The sequence below is a fragment of the Chroicocephalus ridibundus genome, chromosome 8 (genome assembly GCF_963924245.1).
Source record: "Chroicocephalus ridibundus chromosome 8, bChrRid1.1, whole genome shotgun sequence".
Lineage (NCBI taxonomy): Eukaryota > Metazoa > Chordata > Aves > Charadriiformes > Laridae > Chroicocephalus > Chroicocephalus ridibundus.
The window spans coordinates 5,258,373-5,276,560 of NC_086291.1; the positions used below are offsets into that span (position 1 = coordinate 5,258,373).

Here is an 18,188-nt window from a genome sequence, read left to right on the forward strand (position 1 = left end):
TTCAAGCATTCAGTAGATCTTTCCAGGTTGAATTTTGCATGATGCCTGATCTGCTGTAAACTCTGGCTACCGAGCAAAGTTAACCCTCTCACCTGACTTGAGTAAGACTTACCATGGGCAATAAGTCTTTCTGTAACAGCTTTTTGTAGGATCAGGCTTCTGTTTGCGGGATTTGTTTGAGTGTTTCTTAATGGAAAAAGAAAAAGTTCTCTGTTACTTGTAAAATGCTGAGTGTTTAAAGCTTTCTGCTTGCTAACAGTTTTCTAGTTTGTAATTGTTTTCCCATAAACATCTATTCTTTCCTAAATTATTCTATGTCCTCAGAGCAATCTTCAGCTAACTGTGAGGGCAGATTTGCCCCATTAGCCGTATATTGTCTTGAAGCTGAGATTTGTGTTCAGGAAAATAGGGTTGTTGGGATGTAAGGACAAAAGGGGCTCTTGCCCATATTGCTGTGTTTGTCCATAATTTATGTGTTTCTTTCTTGTTGGTTTCAAAGGATTTCTTTCTAGTCAGGAGTTAAATGGACCCATTCAGTGTTTACATTTATGCAAATGATCGTTGTGTCACTAGGGTTGCCACAATAAAAAAAAAAAGTGCCAGATATTTTACATGCCTTTGAGTATTAAAGTGATTACAATTACCTACATAAAAGGAGTTGCTTTATTAATTAATTAACTTGGAGAAAAAAAAGGCTAGTGACCCTCTGAAGGAATATCAATAACTGAAACATTAGTTATGCAAATAAGAACTGTCTTTACTGTTCATTATTCATAGTTTAACATGAAAATTGCCTTTTAAAATAATGCTTCATTCATATATTTCAATAAATGCCTAATCTGCCTGGGCTGTCACTTGGATCTAGATGTTGAGACAAAGCCTCTGCGGTGACATTGATACAGAGACCACTCCATCCCGGTGGCACTTCCTTCGAGTCACCGGTACCTAATTGCTGGGCTGGCATTTTTGGGAAGGCTTTGGAGGACAGCAATCCCCTCTGTGAGTGAGTTCTTGCAAAATTTGAATTCAGGGAGACAGACTTAGTACGTTTCATAGGTGAGGAAGGGGAGGAAAGAAGCAGCAAAATATTTGATGAGCTTTTGTGACTTTCTCGTGGTTTGAAAAGGGAGGCTGTAGCAGAGCTACAGAACCAGCCTGGCTCCAAGTCCTGTTTGAGGCTGTCGAGTTGTGGGATTGACTTTTTCTTTGGCCAGTCCGTAGAGGTAGTACCAAGACAAACAAATACCATAAGGAAAGCAGTTAGACCAAGTGTTCGATGACTCTGAACTTACGCCCTCAGTCAACTTGCTGGTCCTTTTTACATTCTGAAAATGTGACTATGTGCCACCTCTCAGGTGCTGCAGGTGATTTCACGCAGATTGGGAGAACGCTGTCCTTGTAAAGAGCTCTGCCTTTTTATTTTCTGAAGTTTCAAGGAGTGCGTTAGCAAATTCTGATGAAGGATTCCTGGGGGTTTATTCCTTTTCGTATCCCTAAAGACAGTAGTCAGAGGTTTGCAGGGCTAGTTCTTGCTCAGGTGTCTGTAATTATTCCTCCAACAGGAGAGAGAGGAAGAGCTGCGTTTTCTTTTTCATCAGCTGACAGGCTGTGCAGCAAATAATCTTGGTTTTGTTTTGAGTATGCAGACAGAAAGTAGTAACTATGCAGTCCCAGAAAATCTTTTACTCTCCACTCCCTGAAGATTCAAACGTACGCGCTTCTAAATGTAAAGCGTGAAGATTTCCTTTTTTTTTAATGCCCTAGAACTCGCTATGCCAATAGCAGAAAGGGCTGATGAAGAAATATGTGTCGTGTCCCCCCCCGCCCCCCCTTCCCTTGTAGCGTGATGAATTGTGGAAGTCCTGATTGAAAATTCTAATCACAGCCTTGCAGTCCTTCAGATCACAACCCTTGACAGCTGATTCACTCCTTTTCATGCCTGCTGCCTCCGACTGCTTCTGGTGCCTCTTATGCATGAGTCTATCATTAGCACACAAAGCGTGATGGATTGGTTGGGGTACCTCCGTCCTTAGAACCTGGGAAATGCTTCTTTTTCAGAATCAAAGAACCTGTGTGTGACATCGTCATGAATGAGAGAAGAAAGTAATACAGTATTGGATGTGCCTGTTTGCTGCCACTGTTTAGAGAGAAAATGATGCATTATGGGGAATGTAAGTATATGGCCTGTTTGTTTGGGTGTTTTACTCCACTCCAGTGAGCGGTGCAGAAAGTCATGGATCTTAAACAATGCGTATGCCGAGTCCGACAAATGCCTGGAAGTTGTAATACTTGTTGGAAATCTGAACTGTAAGCACTTCCAAAACTCTACTTAAAGATCAGCCAGTTTATGAAGTCTTTTAACTTTCAGTGTGATCTGATGACCCAAGTGATTAGGAATAATTAGTTTTGTTAGTGGCTGTGGACTCGATTCACTTTTGTGGATTCTCCTCTATAGACCTTTTCAACAGGAAACTTTTGCAAATGTTTGCAACTGTAAATGCGGATGTTACCCTTGCAAATGCTTTTATTCATCTGTGTGACTTGGCATTTAATGTTTCAGTGAACAAGACAGTTAAGTTTTGGCTCCAGTGAAAGATTGATAGGAACAATTTTCGAGCGTGGTATCAAAACAAAGTGAAAATATGTCATGTTCAAATACAGAGCTCTGATGCGTCATGTGGTCTTGTAATAAATGAAATGGCACTACAAACCTGACAGATTTGCAAGAAAATGTTTTCAGATTTATGATGATTAATTTTCAAGATGAACTGCAATAAAAAAAAGTGTTAGTAGATACTTAAAGAAGGTAAAGGGAAGCAGCTTTCTGAAATGAAAACAAGCAGGTAACGATAGGGCTGCCTTCACTTTTATATCATGCTTTTGAAAATTTGTGCAGTGAGTAAATTGATATTCTGGCTGCTGCAGCTGGCACTAACAGCTACTCACGCAAGTGTAACATCTCGTGGAAACTCCACTTCTTGGATTTGTGCTGTTTCTTTGTACTGGTCGTCTCGGAAATAGGAGTAACACAGAGCAGATTTTTCTATCAGGATTGGTGATTCTCTCCGAGCTATCGAAATAAACCAGCACTCAACCTGGTGAGAAAACAGAAGTAGCTCTGTAGTTCCTTGAAAGAAAACCAAGCTTTTCTGAAACTCAACGTGTTCGTTCATCTCGAGCATTTGCCACTTGAAGATTTACTTTGTTTTGCATTAGGACGGTTAAATGCAAAGAATATTGTTTGGTAAGATATAAACAGATTTATTTAAACTTCTTTTGGGTAGCATTGGGCTAAAAACGTGCCTCGATGCCATTTGTACTTAGCAAGAAGTCAGCCATACATGCCAAGTGCTTAAGTTGTACTGTATTGATTTAGGTTTATTTTTACGGGTAGGGTTCCTTGCTTCACTTCTTCCCATTTCATTGTGTTTGCACAGGCGCCTTGGCAATCGACAGGTGCAGAATAGCTTTATGCACCCATTAGTACAATGTAGTTGCTGGCAAACATGATTTAATGGCGTGAATGAAGGAACCATGTGCTGGGACAGATCCTGGATCCGGCGTAAATCAGCGTAGCTCTGTTGCACCGGCATAGCGGTTTGGAAGTTGTTTGTTCCATGCTGTTACAGATCAGAAGCTACATTAAACTGAGTGACAATTTGCATGTTAACTCTTTCTTTGGTAGCATTTAGTTTTAACCAACACCTGCTTTTGACTTACAAATTGCCAGTTGGAGACTGTCTGTAGCAGATACAGGCTTTTATATATATACACACACACAGATATAGAGCATCTAGTCAATATATAAAGTAATATATTGAAACAGTGACATTATTTTGCTACTTATTTGAGCATGTGTTTAGCAGTTTTCCTCCCTGCAGTGCCTCTTTGCTGTATCTAATGTCTCTCGTAGTATCAATTCCTGCCAAATGCAAAAAGGTAATATGTTATAATTCCCTAGGAGTTAGCCTTCCGTCTCCTTTATTTCAAGAAACTGCATTGCTGTGAAAATTGGTATAACTTTTGCTCACGTCAGTCTGCTCTTTTAGTCGAAACTGTAAAATGTGTCTATGTATATGCAGGGAACTGGTGTTTCAGCTGTTTATTTTAAAACTAGGCACTGAAATGTATCTTTATGCGTCAAATTCAATGAAACTACTACTGTGCTTTGGTGGGACCGGCTCATGCTCAATGTTTCGGGTACCTTTTCAGCAACTGAGGCTGCATTTCCACGAGCAGCTCATCGCCGTCGAAAGGGCAAGCCTCACTCCTCTCCTACATATGCCAAAGTGTTGTTTGTTGGGTCTCTCTTGTTTAGCAGCTGAGAAGGCATATCTGTGAGAAGATACAAGACACTTTTTGAAAGAAGGTGTTAGGAAGGAAGTGGGATGCATTGTGGTGGAAGCCTGAGAAAGAAAGGAATGTGCTTTTATGGTGTGTTTGGACAGAGACCTGGCTTTGTCTTAGTGAGGCCAGAAGTGAGCTTGCAGGTTGGACATGGAGGGAAGAGGCTTCAGAAAGGACATAAGCCGCACTTTTTAAGAGCAGGAATTCAACAGGGGAAAAAAAAAATAATCAGAAATATCAATGTCATGTTATTTTGAAACGGCTAAAAGGCATTTAAAAGGAGATGTTAGAGTTATCATTAGCACTGTGAACTTTTAGATGAGAATGTTTTGTGTTGGGAAGATGTTACGTGGGAAACCCCAGCAATTGTCTGCCAACCGTTAACTTCAGGCACTTTGAGGACACCAGACCTGCGTCACCTTCTCATATCTTACCTTCCTTATCTTCAGCAGTGCTCCCCCTTCTCTGTTGAAGAAACACGCTTGATGGTTCTAGAATTTTTCCCTGGTGCCCTTGGGACAGTGGGTGTGCAGCTTAAAAGCAGTTTTTTGTCCATAGCTTATAATTTAAGTTCGCTTGGTTTATAGTAGGAAAGAAAAATTCTAGAAGCCATTTTGGTGAGAAGTAATTTTGAGCTGGAGTTGCTGACTGAATATAGATCTGAATGCGCTTGTGCATTTGTATTACGTTTTTTCAGCAGAGATGTGTGTCACAAACAAGGTCCCTGCTGGTCCCTACCAGGTCCCTATCTTACTGTGCACAGAGAACAGAAAAAGTCAAGGCCCATCTGATGAGCCTGAGGATCCAAACATAAAATCAATATAAAAAGCTGGTGAAGAAAAAAAAATACCAAAACAGATGAAACAAATATGTGAGTGTACAGTATATTGTGCTTGCTGCCTTTAGTGTACTTTGTAATGGCTTTCAAATGCAAACGAGTTGCTTTGGTCCTCAGTCCTTAATATCAGGAATCGTTTCTATCCACTAAGATCCCCAAAGAATAACTTAAGATCATGCTGAAACTGCATGTTCTTTTCCTCCAACTAATGCCAATATCTGTGCTGGGCAAAAAAAATAAATCTGTCCTTTGCAGATGCTTGCAGCTGTGTGTTTTATCAGTGGCCACAGAAGGGGAACGCCTGTGTTTTGGGCTTGTCTAGAGAGCATCTCGCTTTTCAGATGGAATCAATATTTTTAGGGGGAGTAACCTTCACCAGGACGTACATACGTTCCTGTGTTCAGTAGAGATCAGCATTAATTAGTTTCTCAAAATGAAAATACATATGGGTTTCCAAAAGTTAGAGTGCACTAGGTGAGACTTTCAAATGACCACAAGAAATTCAGCCGTGCTGCTTCTGTCATTGATATGCTCTGCATTGAATAGCAGAACCGTGGTGTCTAAAACATGTTGGATTATGTTCTGTACATCACTTAACAACTGGATAGCCTATGCATTCACTGCTTACTATTTGTAAAGCATTATACATATATATGTGGGCTTGTTTATACTTGGGCTGTCTTCCATTCCCATTGAATGATTTGTCTCCACTCTGGAATTGACAACAATCCATTGACGACTCATTTTCACCAAAACCTGAAATTTTCACAGTCGTAGTTTGTTTCGGAAATGAGAATACTCTGGAAGACTTTCATGATCATGACTGATCAGTTATACTGTGGCATTTACATTTGGACAGAATTCAAAGTTTCTTAGGCATAAATATTCACAAACATATGATGTCTCGTGTGAATTGGTGTTTAGTGATTCTGATGTCTGTTAGCACCTGACATGAAATGACCAGAAAAGTGTATTCATTACTTTCGATTACAATTGATTGTATCTCTTTTGCAGATTCTGACAAGTTTAGCTATCAAATAACCTGTAGTTATTTACCATCTGAGCTGATAAAGCTGTACAAGGTTTGGAAGTTAATTCAGAGAACATTTGAGTTGTATTTACCACCAAAGAGGTTCTGTACATAGTGGGCTGGATTATACTCTAAGGGTGTAAAGCTTCAGGATTGTTTGTTTTAAGGATTTATATTGTCTGTAGTTACACACAAAATCTAGTGGTCTAAAGGCATTAGTAGAGATGGGTTTTGTTAAAATAATCTCTTTTCTCCGTTTGATATTTCATATGCATTAACTTAGATTTTCCGATATGTTTAAATCAATGAAATTTCATCAATGAAATTACATAAGCATCATCAGAAAAGATGTCATAAAATGAATGTGAAGACATGTCCAAATTACTCTTTATTACCATGTAGAGATGCAGTTCTGGCCTTTGTGGCTGTACCAAAGTTAACTTTAACCTGGGCAGCAGGAATACTGCCCATGCGCCAACTGGGACCGCTGAGGTTTGCAGGGGGCTGTGCCAGCCTGCCCCCCGCTGCCAGAGCTCCCTGGCACTGCCTTATCGTGGCTCGTTCAGGGTCTGCCTTAGGTCTGTTCACCCCAGCTGCATTCCTGTTGCCTAGGTTTGTCGTAGAATCACAGAATGGTTTGGGTTGGAAGGGACTTTAAAGATCATCGAGTTCCAAACCCCTGCCCTGGGCAGGGACACCTCCCACCAGCCCAGGCTACTCAAAGCCCCGTCCAGCCTTGATTCTTAGCTGCACCTGGATATTTTAAATTCAACCTCATTAAATTTTAATATCACTGAAACTAAGCTAGTGTGTGGATCTTCTATGGGGTCTTGTAGCGATCCTGTGCGTGAGGGTTATCCTCTTGCCTCTGACTGCCCCCCGACAACCAGGGATGCGTTTGTGTCGGGTCTTATTGACTTGTCTGGAGTTTTGAATACTACTGGAATTGGCTTGAAGAAAGTGTTGCAAGATTTTTTTTAAGATACCCTGCAAATATGTTTCACTAAACAGACAATGTGGTTCCTGTTTTTCCATTTTAACAGAGTTCCTGGTGTCCTTTGCTTGCAAATCTAACATGAAAGGGGCTTCTTATTTACAAAATAAAGTGATATTTATGATCACTGTAATGCAAGTATGTAACTTCTTAGCACACAATAGAAAATACTTGTAAAACTAGGTTGGTATTTGAGATGACTATTCTGAATGCTATTGAGAAGTGCCTAAATTATCTTCACCTCAGCGACTTAACATTTTGACATTTTGACATTTACAGATGGGCCTTTGACTTTATAGTTTATGACCTGCATTTCCTGGGCTACATCAAATCTGGAATCTGTAGTTTGAAGATGGAGTCCATGTGTAAATTTATTTTTAATGGTTCACTATAAATACTGTTTATACCTTAAGATAGTTCCCATCTGTGATGTGAGTTACCGCTGTTGGTATAGTTGTTAGATTATTAGATTACTTGGAATTATTAGTTATTAGAGTATTAGAAATAGCTTGAATTTAAGAATGATTATGAGTCATGGTCCTTATGTAAAAACTTCTGAAGATAATGGAAAAGCTCCCATTGAAGTTAGCCGACTTTGATCTCACTGTATGTTATTTCTTGTGGTACTTAAGGCTGCGGTTGTGCAGTCTAGTATGCATCAACTGCATTGTAAAAATGGGGATTTAGGGTTTGTCTAATATTCTGATATGTACTTCTATGAGATGAGCTAAGTTCTTAGTGGAGATTTTAGTTTGCCTCTTAAATGGGGGAAATATTTTTCTTCTGAAGACTGAGTGTAGAGTATTTTGTCAGGTTTTGCATGTGTTGCACTTTTCTATTTGTCGACGGAGCAGCTCTTACACCCCCTCCGTACGTGCTCAAAGGGAAATCCATGTACTTGCAAGTTTTGTGTAGAGACTTTGCATGTTCAGGAAGTTCACCATGTAAACTCGGTGTATGCGCCTAGCGGTGATCGTTGGGGAAATGAAAAGTGGCAAGAAAGCTAATTTTCCGTCCTACTCTGCCATTGTTTGGTGGCAGTTAATGAGTAATTTTTGGAACAGGTGATTCAGTATTCTAGCTTCCTTTTTAACTTGTATTTTGGCAAATACAGGCAGACCGATCAAAAGAGACATTGTCAGATGACAAGCGAAGTCAAGATTTGTACTTTTCCAGGGAAAATGTGGATTTCTATATAGACCATTTTACAGTCCAGTTCCAGAGTTTATTAAATATTAAAAATGCAATCTGTAATAAAAATGAGAAAAATGTATTGATATGTTCATCTTTTAAGCGATAATCAGTGTGGCTTGTCTTAAATGGTCTAGACTTCCATTTTAACGTCTAGTGACAAAGTGGAAAGGCTGCACAAACGTATGGTACTTTAATTAATAGGGGCAATATTAAGCTTTGAAAGTCCTCTGGAGCTTTTGTCTCTGTTGGCGCACTCTCTGTGCTGTGAATCTTCCCTAATAGTTAAAGCAAATGAACTAAAATAGCCTTTGGGCTATTTTGTTGCACTGTGTTGTTGGGGAAAAAATTAATCCTATGCCATTTTGCATTTGCTGTCTGTGAATCAAACTGTGAAAGCTAATTTAAAAACTTTCACACTTGGCTTGAATGAGGACTGCCAGTGCTTGGAGAATGTTAAATTGAACGCAATTAGCTCCAAGTGGGCTAGCTTAGATGTACCCATCAGCCTCAAAGTGCCCAGGCTTAATGACTGCTCTGATAAACTAACACAGGCGTCACAGGAAAGAATTTAAAGGCCTTAAGTTGTTACTAAAAACTTACCCTGAATAGAAGAGATCTTTGAAACCAAAATAGTTGGTACCCCAAGGGGTAGGGAGCCCTGTTGGCTGAGGCCCCGTGGGAAGTTAGATACAGCGCAGTGCTGCATCTGTGAAAAGGAAACAAAACAACTGATGAACCTGCTCAGAAATTTTAAAGACATAAATAATGTAAGTATTTGTAAGTATAATACATTGTAATAGCAATAAATTACTACTTATGGTCTCTGAAGTAGTTGGGTGTTATAGATATTTGAAGAGGCGGCAGCTGGTACAGCCATGGTAGAGTGAAGTCATGGAGTGTTTTAGGGAACGATGGCTGTACCGGTGCTGGTGTTTTAGTTTGAAGAAATAATGTGGGTTTGAAGTTAATCTCTTAATTGTGTGTTTATCAAGTCCTGCATCAACCTGTAATGGAGACATGAGGTCCAAACTTAATCGGTAAAGTGAAATTCCATGCTTGGTGTGGGAGTTCAGAGTAGCTTTCAGACTGGACGTGAGCAGATCTCTGGGACTGCAGCTGCTCTAGTGCTGGGGATTTTAGAAAAAGGACTGGAGAAGAAAAAGGTGATGAACAGCTGAAGTTGCGAGAGGAGTTACCTACACTGACATTAGCTGCTACTCTAAGTATAATGCCTCTTCTCTTGGAAGATGGGGTGTTTGTCAGTCACAGTGGACTGTGGCTTTTGGGATACCATTTTTCCATGACCTGTTTGGAGCTCGTTCAAAACCTCTTTTTCTTTTTTTTTTCCCTGTTCGTTTTTTGTTTGTTAGTTTGTTGTTGTTTTTTTTTTTTTTTTTTTGTGGGTGGTTTTTTTTTTCTTCCCTCTTCTTTTTCTTGGAGAAGACTGCCTGCAGAGTTTTATCTCCAGGTGCTGAGTGAGGTCTCAGCTCAAGTTATTCTGTGAGGACTGTAGTGACCACTGAATTTCCTAGTGCAGAGAGACCCTGATGGTAAATTGAAAAGAACTGAGTCTGTAAACCAGCATTTTACGTGTCATCCATTCTTATGTGAGCAACGTGAATTGTGCAGACAACAGCAACATTTTTAGTTAATGAACCCAGCCATAAGCACTATTCACATTTAACGTGTTTACAGGGGGTACCATCCAGTCGCAAACTTCCATTAATTCTTTTTTTGCATGAATATTGTGTGCATGAGTGCATACATTTATGTGTGGATTTGTATATATGTGTATGCTATTAGTGCATGCAGTGTTAAAGCATATATAGTAATTCAAAAAGAACCACTGAAAAAGTTTCATTATGCATGTAAATATATTCAGCAGAAGACTTAAAATAACTCTTTAATGGAAAAAAAGGAAAAATTATGCTATTTGACATGAGGCATCTATTTTGAACTATAGTATATGCACAGTCTGTTTTCTGCCTTTCCTTTCTTGAAATTGTTGCCTGAAATATTATGGTGGCATGCAAAGGCTTTGCTTTAATTTTAAATTTGCCTGAATGCTGTCAGGATATTTTTAAATAGACAGTAAAATTGGAACTTGGTAATATTTGGCACTCAGTTTCCAGAGAAATGGCATTCAGGATACAACTTTGGTCTCATAAGTAAAATAAGATGAAGTCACGCAAGTTAATGATGATTTTTAAATATTTTCAAGAACATGTAAATTTAATTTCTGCCTTGATTTGGTTAGTTATATGGGCAGCAGGGGGAGGGTTTGTAACAGTCGTATAGATATAAAGCTGTGAATGAACTGTTTCAATCTGTTAATCCAAATGTTCTTTAATGGATAAAAATAGAATGAAATTACTGCACATATAAAAATCTGGGACTTACTGAGCTTCAAACAGAATTATTCTTCCAATGGTGTTCTGAGTATTCTCATGTTTTGGTCTTGAATGGACTGGCAGAGGGTTACTTTGCTGCTGAAAGACATCCTCACCTCTGCTTATGGTTTGGTGACATCAGTTGTTCTTCAGTTACACCCCACTCCTGATAGGAAGGCTAAGTCTTGCTGAAAAAAAAAATAAAAATTAAAGGTTTTCATTAATATGCTTTAAGAAGATGTTCAACCTGTTAACACATTTGTTACCAATATAACTTTCTCTTAAATCGCGGCCAACTTTGTGAAGATTTGCGTGAAGGTCACCATGGATGTGTCTCGGTTATTCTCCTCGCGTGGTTTCAGAGCGGTTCTGCTCTGACGAGGAGCCATCCCCGGCCTCCTGGCGCTGACTCCAGCGCAGGTTCAGTCCCTGAGGGTGGACCCAGCCAGCAGAATCGATACGTTTCCTTCTGCTCTCGTCAGAGCTGTAGCATTGTAGCAGAGTAAAGCATAAATCACAACGGGACATCTCCTGTGTGGGTCTGAAGGCATATGCTCCTTTCCAAGTCATCAATCTGGAGAAAATGAAAATAAAACCCCGTCCAGAACATAGACAGATTTCCTTTCTTGTCCCTCTGAACCAGAGGCTGTATTGCAGGTGTTCTGAAGTCCCCCTGGTGACCCCTCTAGCGTCTTCTCGGGCAGTTACAAGATTTTGAGTTAGCCTCCTTACGGGAAACTAAACTGGCAAGCAGTCTTGCCTTCTGCAGCCAGGCCGCTTCGCAGTGCGTCCCGGCGCTGGATGTGCACAGCAGCAGAATTTTACTCCCAGTTGATTAGTTGGGTCAGGTCAGCCCCAGTTGACTCACTTGCCAGAGCTTGTAGAACCAGTAACCCTGCCACCCTGCTTTCTCATCAGTGCCGTACCTGACACCAGCTGGTTCAGAGTAACCCTGGTACTTTGTCGTACGTGTGAGGTAGTGGTAGATAAAGTACTGCCGGTCATCAGTAGTGTGTATAATTTGTGGAGAGGAACAAAGACGAGAGAGAAGCTTTTTTCCTTGGCTGAATGTCTCGTTCCTAAGGAAAGTCTTTGGCTCAAAGGTGTCACTTTTTGATAGTGCTGAAGGACCTCCTGTTTTCCTTTCCTGTCCTTCTCTACCGAGGTCTTCCTTGAGAGACAGTCACTTCTGCCACACTCTTACACATATTGCCAAAGTAACTTTTGTAGGAATAGGTGCTGAGAGAATGCAGCTTGCAAGACGAATTCAAGAAGACACTGCAATATGGCTGTGGCACACCTGTGTTGCCTCTTTTTCCTCTATGTTATTACACACATATGTAAAAAATGTAAATTACTCTTACAGAGCCAAGCACATCAGTAAAGAAATGCTAAATTTAACGTTGTCCAGATGGAAGATAACCGAATGCAGAGTCGTGTGTGCAGTCACATAGTAACTTCTCTTTCCACATAAAGTCTTAGTGCAAAAGAACAGATCTGTGCTGGAGGAGCGAAATCGGGATGGCATGATAAAGGCAGTCGTTGTCTGTAGGAAACCTTGCTGCTCTCTAAGCAAGGAAGGAGGAGGAAGGGATGATCTTCTGCCTCAGGGCAGCCGGACCAGGTCTTGGAGACTGAACTGTATGTATCATTGCTCTTGCGGTGTGGCATGCAAGACGTCAGCTCCCGTAGATATACTTTGGTTTGGTAAGGTTCTAAGAAGCTAAAATGAGAATTCTTAATGGGAAGTGTCAGGCAACTTTAACAACACGTGGTGTTACCAAACACCACTTTACTTAAACCAGAATACCTTGTCAGACACCCAAATAGCAAAATCTCTACAAAAATGACCAAAAAGACTACTAAAATTCTTGTAAGAAACATTAGTTTTGACTCAGACTTTATTGTCCTGTTTCGGGCTACTGTAATGTGCATTTATTTGAATTAATTTACCGAAGTTAATGCATTAAAGATAATGAATTGTAGCTACTATGTAGCCACATGTAGCTTCTGCGTACCTATGAACTAGAAGTAGAAAGTGTTTTCTGTGGCCACGGTTGGAAATAAATCCAGAAAACATAAGCATAGTTTGCAAAGGAAGCAATGTTTTTAGGCAACGAACCAAACTTTTCTTTGCTGATCTGATAACCATGTCAATACGTCTTTTTTGGCTGTTCTTCCTTGTCTTTTTTTTTTAATTGACTTTATTGCTAGGCACTGTTCTGTGCCGTTACTGTTATCAATGCAATAATCAGTAATCTGCCCTTCTCGCCGTGTTTTTGGAAAAAAGATATCTGAAAACAGAACCCAGTATGCATATTTTTCAAAAAAAGGAAACACTTCAATGCTGTTATTAAAATTAAAGAATATGATGTATCTTGGGTTTTCTAAAATCTAAGCAGGATGATGAATTCACTGCAGATGATACTGTGGAAAGGCTTTGCAAGAGGAGGGCAATCAAGTAGGGATAATTAGAGTTACTATTTAAATATGCAGAAAGCAAAAAGCTTATCTGGAAAAGCAGAGTGAAATTATAACAGTGTAGACTAATGTAAGGATGATTTGCAAGCAATAAAATCACATCTCCCTGACTTTGTAAGTACAAAATAATAAGCAATATTGAATAATGGAGGCTGTAATAGTCTGGGTTATAAACCCAGCGGTATGTGATTTTACCATTAGATCTTACCTAAAGGGGATAGATTGGTTTAACGCTGATAGAGTTGAGCTGTGTGAGGATTACAGGTATTTGGAATGTGTGTGCAGTGAGGGACGAGAGTAATTGCTCAAGATAATCTCCTAGCAGTTAACTCAGAATAATGATATGAAGTTGGCAGAACCTCTATTCTCGGGATTTACTTCTTCCTCTGAATCAGTCTGAGTGTAGGGACGCCTCTGAAGGAAGAAGTGACTCTTACTGCTGGCGTCATTTTAAAAGTTCGATGAAGAACAGAAGAATGTGCTGTGAAGAACAAATCCTTCTTGGCAGAGAAATGGGTGGGATGGTCTTCAAGTTCTTAATCATCTCTGATTTTTGTAACTCTGTCATTATTTTCATTAATTAACTTGAGCGGGTAACACAAACATCACATGCCTTCCAAAACTAATATTACTGCTGCCTGCTATTCAGTCCGTGGAACTGAAAAAAACAAAACAAATCAAAATGTTGAAGTGACATATAGGCAATAACGTCATTGAACCTGTATTTATCCGAATGGCTTTAATTGGCCGTCGCCTACAGTCTCACCATATTGTACTGGTTTCACGAGCTGGGCAAGGCCAGGCCTGCCTAATTAACGCTGGGTCCCCGAGGAGCTGCTGGAGAGGCTGTCATGGAGGAGCTGGTGTCCTTCCCTGGGCTTGGCGAGAGGGCATGGGGCTGCCAAGGGTCCTTGCTCAAAGAAGATACCCCTGGTAGTCGTTTGAGTTCCCGTGGCCCTTTTACAAGGGCATGGGCGCTTAACCCAGCGGCCCTGGCTACCTGCCAAGCGGAGCGATTAAATTCTGCATTCCTCAGTTCCCTCTCATTTTAATTGGATTAAGTACTCTTCACCTTTTGGCTTTAAACTTGGCTGGCTAAACAACTAAGTTTTTCATTATAGCAGAGTCTTTATTTCAGATGAGGTTACATTACCCCTGCATGCAATGTACGTTGCTTTAAGCGTGCCAGGTGTTTGGGGAGAGCAGCGTACGGGGCAGATCAACACTTTGCTTATATTTGTAACTGATTTTCTTTGCTGTACCAAAGTACACCCATTTGATGGTTATTTCTGATTACTCTCTCAACTTAGAGGCCTTGTTGAAACTGTATAACCAAAGACAGTTCAGAAAAATACTTTAGATCTCCGCTGTATCCAGGAAACCCTCTGTTCGCAACTGTCATCTCCTTTGTGTAGTCGGTGAAATCTAGGGCATCACTGGAAGTTTAGTCTTCAGCGTGTATTCAGATGTTCACCCGATGACTGGGATTGCTTAGTACTTTGCAGAAACAAGCTTGTAAACAGGGGAATCTGTGCCACATCTCTAAAATCTGGATTGGTTTCTAGTGTGCCCATAACTTCTGTTCAGGTACCGCAGCCTAAATAATCGATTTCTCAGTGTGTGCCGTTGCACAACATTTTAAAACCCAGGCTGCGTTGTCCATGTGTGCTGTGATTCTGCAGGAATTTTAATTAATGAATGGGGGTATCCAAAGGACATATGAAGTAATAAGAGTTGAATACACAGTTTAAATCTGAGAAGTTAATTTGTGGACAGTACGAATCTTTGATATGGATAAAATTCAGATTAGTTCACTTAACGGTTCACCTGGCCCTAATGGTACCTAAATTTAGAACTTGCGAGCACCACTGGCCTGTGATCAGAATATGTTTTGCCCTGCATAAAATGGAATTATATTAGTCAATTCGCATTAGCCAAGACTGAATTCTGTGTCTGGTTGGATTTAGTTGCACTCTGCTGATGACAGAGCTCCATTTGGCTTTTGGTTTGACCTGGATATGTGCATCTTTCTTAGTGCTGTCAGTCTTCTCTTATGTTGCTTAGTGCACTCCTGTTACTGAAAATCCAAGATCCACAGCCCTTTATTAGATTATAGAGTACACTTCTTGTACCTGTAATATTTACCTTTGGGCATTAGGACCTTTTTTCCTGGAAAATAACCTGCTACAGGATTTTGTGGGAGTTTCTTACTCTAAGCTCTCTGAAAACTCTTGAAAGAAGGAGGGGAGCGGGGGGGGGGAAGAAAAAAGAAAAAAAAGAACAAGAAGACCTCCAGGCATATCTTTGTGGGAAAGTCTTAAAAAAAAATAGTGGTAATGAACACGTGCTGTTTTTGTTTTGCTTTGTTGTTTTTATTTACCTTTTTTTTTAATTAAGAAGTATATTTCTTGTACATAGATGCACCAGAAGCCTTTTAAAAAAGGAGGATCCCACCTGCGTTATGGACTGTAAATGCACTTTCCGTAGCATTCTGGCCCCTTTCTCTGTGTGAATTCTAGAGGACTGCTCTAAACTGACATAAAGCCTTTTCGCTGTGGACTTAATTTTGTTGGTATGCAAGGAGGGGGTAAAACCCGCATCCCATCTTTCATCCTTCTGGATGAGGATTAATCATGATCACAGCTGCAGAATAATGCAGATCTTAGCTGCTGGGGCTGGAGAGGGGGAAGGGACAGGCAGTGGGGAGGGCGAGGGACATAGGCTGGCTTTGCTTCCATGTGGCCCTTCTGCCCTCGGAGGCACTGCCTTTAACAGGGGAGTTGCAAGAAGCAGAATCTCAGAAATTGTTTTCCTTCCATTGACTTAGCGGAGCCCCTTGTATTTCAGTTTATGCTTGCTGCCCGCCAGAAGCATTCCTTGACTTCATGTGCACCGTCCCTTACTGCAGGATACGGCACGGTACTGTCTTCACTATATGAGAGCGGTTCATATTAAATAAAGGCACAGATTTGCCGTTGCCCCAGCTTACCTTTTTTATTTTGACTTATTAATTTTTCATGCATCTTAAGTGTTTGTTTTTTTGTTTTTTTTTTTTTTTTTCCTTTAATCATAAGGAACGCATTCAATTTACCAGCAAGACACATATGCACACCATGGCTTACTTGTTTTCTTGGTGATGCATTAGGCAAGGGATGCTGAAACGCTGCTGGCTCGACGGTACACAGATTTAAACCAGTGACTTTTACTATGTCTCTGTAGATGGCCCCTGAATGCCTTGCAGGTCAACTGTTTCTGAAATGGATAAAAGTGTGCTAATTCCTTCAAGGTAAATCAGAAGGATTATGACATCTAGGAAGAAGGGACTGCCAGACAGCTCATGAGCAATATAACTAGGGCTGACCCAATAGCATCTCTGAAGCTTCCAATAAAATTGCCTGAGGAGTCTGCCAAGAAGCCAGATGCTGCTGCTGGAAAAATACCTTCTGTAGCTTGGCATTTGTCCTGTAATTGCTTCCAAGAGAGAATAAACTGTAGCATGACAGTAGAAGGTGAATGGTTCCTCACTGCGTGCTACTGGGGTGATTTTTAAAAATGTTTAGAAAATGAGCATGGTTTTGTGATGCATTACGACTTCTGCAGGTCCATATACTCGTTTATCTGCCTAAGGGTTCCCCATCTGAATAATCAAGAGCATCTTCCCCCCCACACCAGCCCCGAATTTTAGCTTGGCAATGGCTTGATTTTTCTTTTAGGTAATTCCTTTTACAGGGTCACTAACCTGATCGCTTAGGCTTTGACTCTATCAGTACGTGGTGTGGTCATGTGGACCTCCCCAGTTGCATGGTTAGAGCAGAGTGGAGGCTGGTGTGTTTCCCTGTATGGATGTTTCCCTGTATGGATGTTTCCCTGTATGGATGTTTCTCTGTATGGAATTATGATACAGAAAACAATACCTGGCCCATGCAGTTTCAAGGGTTAGATTGTTGTGGGGGTTTTTGGTTTTTTTTTTTCCCCAATAGTACATTTTCCAGCTGTGGGAATAGTGCTGTCTTTTATTTTTTAGAGACACTGAGTCTTACCCACAAACAGAAAATGCGTAGAGCCTGACTACTTATGGGAGGTGCTTCTGCCCTTTTCGAGTGGTTAACGTTCTTACTGATGTAAAGCAGAGGCGTTTGTGGAGCCAGTGTGTAACATAATCAGATACAAGGCCCTGCATTCACAGATGAGATGAGAACAGATAAGTGAATTAAAGAAAATCGTTTATAGTTTGAAATTTCTCCAGTAAAATCTAGCAGCCGTTGTCAAATGCTTCTGTTTGGCATCGTTCAGAAGTCTGCCTGCTGTTCGTCTTAGCAGTCGTGTGGAATTACCTCCATCAGTGACGTTGCTGGTCTGAAGACTGTAGCTAAAGCTCATTTATTAGACTATTTAAGATACTGATACTTGTCAGTTGTGGGACAGCAATGTAAAAATAATTTTTGCTTGTATGTAGAAATTCATACTTACAGTTGCAGAAAGCTTCTTTCTTTTTCCCCTTTGCTCTGCTAGTCGATGAACTTAGAAGTCTGGTGGTTGGCTTTGGTGTAATAAATCAAAAGTCCGTTTACAGCGAGGTGAAGTCCTCTGATTAGTTTTCCTAATACTTAACTGTCAGGGAACAAGGGCTGAGTGTTGAAAAATAGCAGTGAATAAAGATCCTGGCATAGGGCTTTTTTGTTGTTGTTGAGATTAGGAAAGTTTGCTTTGCTGTAATGTCAGGAAGCATTCAGAAAATTGAAGGGTACGATGTACAGGTTAACTAGTAAAGTGAATGAGGACATCTCAAAGGGACCTGGAAAAGTTGGTGCAAAATTCACGTCCGTTTAGAAGGCCAGTATAAAGCACCACCTCAAGCTCTACTTCAGATTTCAAAGTATAGCTTAAGTTGGATATTATGTAGGTATTGTACTG

General features: G+C 40.4%; 1 protein-coding gene across 11 annotated transcripts in view; it reads left to right on the plus strand.

Annotated features, from left to right (window-relative positions):
- Positions 1 to 18,188, plus strand: part of DAB1 (DAB adaptor protein 1) — a 478,733-nt gene that overhangs the window by 328,888 nt on the left and 131,657 nt on the right. For 2 of the 11 annotated variants that reach the window (XM_063343440.1, XM_063343441.1), the window contains one exon: positions 2,059 to 2,171. The exons of the other annotated variants lie outside the window; for them this stretch is intronic. The gene's annotated coding sequence lies outside the window, so the exon portion shown is untranslated. The remainder of the gene's footprint in view (positions 1 to 2,058; positions 2,172 to 18,188) is intronic. 11 annotated transcript variants of the gene reach the window in all.